Genomic DNA, 6991 nt, shown 5'->3' with positions numbered 1-6991 from the left:
TACTAGAGTAAGGAAGAAAAGACACTCAAGAAGAACCTTCTAAGGATCCAAGTGAAACTGGGGAACAGCGGGGCTGTGGACATGTGCTAGGGTGCATGCGCTCTGGGACAATTAACAGGACATAAAGCAGAACTGACTGAACTACTAAATCAGGTTCAACCTCATCCATATAGGAAGGGAGTCATCACTTGTCACTTGGTGATTGTAATTGGAATGAACATCATTGGAAGTTGACCAAATATCAGATGATACCTAACTATGAAAATAGAAGTGTTATAATGAGAAAAGTCAGGTGAAAGTGTATGAAACTGCTCTCTTCCCCAGAAATTGTATCTAGGGGGAAAATGACAAACAAATAAAAGTCAGCTTTCCTATTATTGGGGCAAAATAGCCAATATTTAGAATTTACAGGAAGAGAGGTTTCATTTAGCTCATGATTTAAAAAAGTTTAGCCTATGGTCAGCTGTCTACAAGGCAGAAATAGGGTGGGATAGACCAAAGCTCTTCAAATAACTGCAATTGGGAAGACACCGGAGAGATGGAAAACCTTCCATGGTAGGCTCCCAAAGACTCACCTCCAACTAAGCCTACCTAATAGCACATTCAGCTATACACTTCAGTGAATGAATTCACTAGGAAATGTGGTAACTCTATGATCCTCTCTCCTCCTCTAGTAGTTCCAACTCAGTCAAAAGGATACTTAAGATTAACCTACTCAATCTTATCTTCAAAATTGGAAAAATGCACCAGTGTTATACTTCACTATATACATGGAGAGCTCTTTTGTGTTTTTCAGATCCACTATAACCTCTAATATATTAAGATGTCTTTGACTACACAATGCAAACTATACGGCCACTGACATAGTTAATGCACTCCTTTCCATCCTGATACATCTATAATTATATTATAGTATATATTATCCATGGATATATTTGTCTATTAGGGCAAATGTATTTATAGTCAAGAAAAAAAATCATGTCACTTATGCACAAGTAACTTATTCTAATTATCAGGAGCAGATAACACTGCTATTACACAGTGGATCCTGGAGGATATGATGCATCCTCAGTTGACTCAGCAGATATGTCTCAGAATGTCTTCCTCTAATTCAGTGGTAAATGTAAGTGAGTAGACATTATATTTCAAGAATATCAACAGAAAAAAGTCTATTTACGAATAGTCTTTAGGTCACCCTAGCATAAATGCCATCTGAACAATAGGGCTGGTGGCAGACACTGAGGGCAAGCTAAAATGGAAAATGGAAATCATAGATGAAGTGTATCTGTTGAGCCTCATGTGTAGCTTCAGTGGCATGGACTACAGCTCCACAAATTAACCTTATAATTTTTCTACAGGAGACCATTTCCAGAAGAGTACTGAGGGAAATGCTCTCTATTAATAAGTGTTTTACTAGAAAAACAGATATACAAAAGATAAACAAATGTGTAAGAATGTGTAAGATTGAATTACAATGGCCACCCTCAGAGTGGGCTGAGAGAGTGGAGAAGATCTGTCTGCTTATTGGAGACCAAAGGATTCAGCCCAGGGCCTGGAGCACACTTCAGTGTCTTGTGTAAGTCTGTATCAGGTGACCAAATGGTCTGTATTGCAAGACCGAAGGGTGCTCTGGGAGCCAGAAGATGATATCCAAGTCAAAAGCAAAGACAGGAGCTACCCTGAAGACATAGAAGCATATCTGCCCTTCCCCCTTTCTGTGTTATACCATCCAGGCAATGAGCCAACCTGGGGTGGGTCTTTTACTCATAGGGTGTAGAATTGCTGAGCAGATTCTCTTAACTTAACTTCTCAAATTTAACCCCATTGATTGACACCACCAATCAACCATCACAGACCACTCTCAATCTGTTTTGCAAATAGGCACATTTTTAAATCAGTCTCCAGATATAAAGACAAGCCCATACTTACCCCTAACATGTTATAACTATCTTGCAAATAAATGGAAACCCATTCATTCCATCCCCAGGGAGAAGGTAAGTTTTCTATGGTCTGCCACACATACTACTTTGAAGAACCATCTATGTTCTCCTGCCACTCAGTAGGTTGGCTCTGTGCTATAAAATGCACCTCCACTCAAGTCTGCTTAACTTTTGATGCTGTGCCTTAAATTATACAGATATTTATACTGATAATATTTCCTGATAAACATTTATCTCTAATTTCCACCTTTTACTATGTCCATTCCAAGGACTCCAACATGTGACATAGGTCTTATTCCCAAGTTATGGCCCTTCAAACTCTGACATATTCTGCTTTCCCTGCCTATTCAACTTGATCTCAATGACTCTTTCCCACTCATTTAAAAATAAGACAGAAATGTTCCACCTGAGGCCTGTTCCACTTTTAGCTTTGCATGCACTACTTTCCCTGACACCACAGAACTCCTGACTTCTCGCTGATCTTTGCCAAAATGGTAGAAATCATACCTGAGTCTAGCCTGGCTACCTTAATCAGATGCTCCACCTAGCTGCAGACTCACACTCAGAGGAGCTCTTTTTCAATCTCTGTCTCTCTCTGTGTCTGTCTCTGTGTCTGTCTGTGTCTCTGTCTCTGTCTCTGTCTCTGTCTCTGTGTCTCTGTCTCTGTCTCTGTCTCTCTCTCTTTCTCCTTTTCATAACATTTACCAAACTTTAGTCAACAGTTTGTGTTTTAACATTTATTTTAATTTTGTTTCCACTTAAAAAAGTAGGCTCAACCATAGAAGAGTACTTGGCTGCTTTTTTGTTTCATACCTCCATATTTTAAGCACATAACATTGCAGCATACACTAGAGGAGAAGTACTGGAAAAATAAATGAAAGCGCCTAAGTTGAATTTATTACAATGTATTGATAATTTTTCTTTCTTGCTTTACTAGTTGAAAGCTTTCTTCTGACATTTAATCCATTAGTCACACACCTGCAGATATTCATTTAGAAATTTTACGAGTATCTCCTAGGTCATATCTACTTCTCATCTGTTAAAAATGTGCAAATCTATCTAGAAGCAAATAGGAGTATATTGGCTTTCATCAATTATCTTTCCCAATTGTCCAGAAATTGTTTCCAACATCATATTTTTCCTTATCTTTGGCTCTCAATTATTTCATGGATTAAATACATTTGACATTCTTTGATCCCAAATTCAAATATACTAAGTCTTCCTCTGCATAGAGAGGAACTCACCTCCTCTAGCCCTGTGAAAAACCCAGATCAACTTTAGTTCTTTATCTCAAAATGTCATTTGTTTTTCTTTGAAAAACTGCTCCTCTCTTATGGTGCAGCAGTTACACTGTGTTTGGCTACCGGAATCAGGATGACAGCCAAATGTAGTTTCAAAGCTAGACTTAATTATCTCTCATAATGAGAATTTGGAGGCAGATAATTCCAAGCTCAGCATAGTAGCTCAGCAATATCAACAATGACCCAGGTGCTATCTGCCTCATGTTTTATCATCTGGCTTCTCCCCATTCTTCTTGGTTCAACACAAGGTAATAGAATCAGTACATCTCCATAAAAATTATCCCATATTGGAAGAATGAAGAACAGAAACTCTGTAAGAGCATTCCCTCATTTCATAAGGAAAAATAGCCTTTCCCAGTAGGCTCATCTCTCCTATGACTCACCTTTTTCCCACATGTAGATAAGTCATGTTTAGTGAAGATCAGGATTATTGAAGCAGGCTTAACTAGCACATTTAAATAAATTTTATCACAAATATAAGAAGATTATTATTTGTTCAGAGTGCCGTCAAAGAGTGTAACATAATAGTTTTATTTTTTTTAATTAGTTAAATCAGACTAAACAAGAAGCATCAAAGTGACAAAGTACATCCAATTACCTAAGCACTCTAGTGAACTGAGACAGATGGAGAAGAAAATAATTAGTCTTCATTATGTAAAGAATTTTTGTGAAAAAATCAGTATTTAATTGAAGCTTCATGTTGTTAAATAGAAAGATAGAACCTAAGGTCACTGAGAAATTGAATGTACTTACCCCTTGGGTTTTTTTACTTTCCCACAAAGAGCAAATGAACTCATGTCAATCTTTGTTTTCAAAAGTTTACATTTCATCCATGATTCAGAAATTTTATATGTCTTTTTTAAGTAACACACAGTAAATTTCACACAAGAAGTAGGTGGTCTGTAATTACCACATTGTTTCCATACATAAATTTAAGTAATAGATAACAAAAAAGCTATAGATTTATGAAAAAAGTAATATGACTAAAAGATTTTTGTGACATTATGTGATAAAATACTTGAAATCTTCAATCTGAAATTATGTATTATATTAATCCTCTATAGAATTATTTTATAACCTTGAAGATAAGAAAAAATAATTGTTTTGTTAAATGGCTATGGTTTTCAAATTTATTGACTTTGTAAAAGGATTAGCAATAAGAAAGAAGTTTAAAATAATTATCAGAATTTCACATGCTAAGCTAAATATGAAAAGTAAAATAGAGACTCAAAAAGTAAAGTAAAAGTAAAAAGAGAATGTGAAGAGGAAAAAGAAGAAAACATAAAAGGAAAAAGATAACCAAGGAAAGTTTGCCCCTAATCAGCATTTTGATTACCAAATATTTGGGGGTTTTTTAGGTTATTTATTTTAGGTGGAATTGAGATGATTTGGCAAAGTCATGGTAATTTGGAAATTTTGGCAAATGAGGACAGCAAGTAATATTCACATGAAAAAGTTATATGAGACTTTATAATTTAAGTAAACATGCTTTTTCACCGATGATCAACCTTAAATATATTTCTACTATGAAATTTGCTGAAAGAAACTATTTTATTTTGTTGTTTGAAACTAAAATTCACAACATTTGGAGACTGTTTATTAATAGCTTCTTCATAGGACCAACAAAAAGATTCAAGCAGAATTCTAAATTGTTTATTTTGGGAGAGAGAAATGAAGAAAGCACAAGTGCCAAACATTAGTCAGCTGTCCCCAAACAACATATGGTGAGCAAGGCTTCTGAGGCAGTTCCACATCCCACTAATGGTACTGGAAAGCTGCAGGAAGCGTTCTCAACAGGCTAGAATACTTTCTAGAAAAGAAATGCCCTGGAGGAAGAGACAGCAATCATAACACAGTAACTCTTCTTTTCTGTCATATTACAAAAATTAGAAAGCATCCAAAAAGGACTTCAGAAAGTAACCTCCTCCCATTCTAGATCTATAAACAACATTGGTGCATCAGGGTATCACAATGTAACTTTTTTTTTTTTTTTTTTGGCGAAACAGGGATTGAACTCAGGGCCTTGCGCTTGCCAGGGAAGTGCTTACTCCACTTAGCCATCTCCCCAGCCCCACTTTCCCTTGTCTTAATTTGATTTTCTAATAACAAACTTACTTCTTATAACCTCTTTCTCAGCATATTCTGGAGAAAATGAGCTAACTACTTGCAACTACTTTTTAAGAATTGAAACAGTTTGACTTGTACTTAGAAAAAAAAGGCAAATTTTATTTCATTAGTATCAAAAATTTATTTCTTGATATAAAGAAATGAACATATTTGCATGATACTTGTTTTCTATATTTATTTATTTATTTGGTGCAGACTCTCGCTACACAGCTCAGATCTGTAGTGATTCTCCTGCTTCAGCTTTCCCAACACCTGGGTTACAGGTGTGCGCCACCACCCCCAGTTTCAGTGACCGGTAACATGTTCCTTGGGCTCCAGGGCTGGCATAGCATGTGGCATCTGGGATCAAACCCCAGTCCTTGTGCTTCCCATTTAGGTGCCTAGACCGCTGAGCTATCTCTCTGGCCTTGCACTTTGTTTTTTATTGCAGTCAATCTGACGCCAATTAAGATAGGCGTGAGTAACATAATTTTCTGGTTAGAAAATTTAAGCTCAGAGACAGTAAACTATGATGAAACAGATCTCAACAAATGAAAGAACCACACACAGAACACAATTCTTTGTGGTTTCCAGGTGCATGTTGCTTCATGTTACACAACCATATGTGTCATCATATTGTGTGTGTGTGTGTGTGTGTGTGTGTGTGTGTGTGGTATTGGGGATTGAACTCAGGACCTTGTGCTTGCCAGGCAAGTGCTTATTCTACTGAGCTATCTCCCCAGCCCATGTCACCATGTTTGTGACAGAATATTATAGTCTTCTCTTATAATAATTAAAGTGAATAATATTCTACTTAAGAGCTAACAATTTTGTGATGCTACATAGTCAATATTTTTAACTTGAACTGTGAGATTTTACAAGGGCAAGAGACATGGAATATAGTTCAGCATTTTTCACAATATTTCATACAGGCTTAGGATAAGTACTTAAAACATAAGTTACTCTTTGACTGATTGGTTGTGATTTAAGGATGGCTAAGAGTTATATTAAGTATATGAAGCATGTTTTTATGCTGAAGAATAAACTTACTCTTTTTATTTTCTTAAGTTTATATGCCAAAGAAATATTTTGCTTACAATTTTCAGTTTTAACCTGGTTATTTTAGCAACACTAAAAACACATTTAAAAAAAAAATAAGAGTTGCAGATGGTAATTTACAAGGAAAGCCATTTATCACCTTAAGGTAATTAAAAATTTGCAGCTTTTTCTCATTAGCTTTTTCTCCAAACTCAGTTTCTATTGATTTTTGTCTGTGATAATTAAAGAAAATTATTGCTAATTTTATGTACTCTTGAATACTGTTCTTAAACCAGAGCCTAATTGCTAAATTTTAGCATCTGTATTCATCAAATTTACCTGTGCTGGCCATTATTTTTCCCTACTGCAATTAAGCTCTATCTAATATTTTCAATTTATCTTAAATACTCAGGCAAAGTTCTTGGGCTAATTTTTCAGTTCTCTGGTTAATATTTCAGTTATCCATACAATAAGCAAAGATACTGTCTTACTCATGCAGTATCTCAATAGTGAAGATGGTACAATATTCTGAATTTTAATGAACCTCATCAGTAGTATATATACTGATCTTTAAGGATGATAAAAAATATTGGTGACTAGGTTCAT

This window comes from Octodon degus, unplaced genomic scaffold (assembly GCF_000260255.1).
Source record: "Octodon degus isolate 3935 unplaced genomic scaffold, OctDeg1.0 scaffold00165, whole genome shotgun sequence".
Lineage (NCBI taxonomy): Eukaryota > Metazoa > Chordata > Mammalia > Rodentia > Octodontidae > Octodon > Octodon degus.
Note: the sequence above shows the minus strand (reverse complement) of the source record.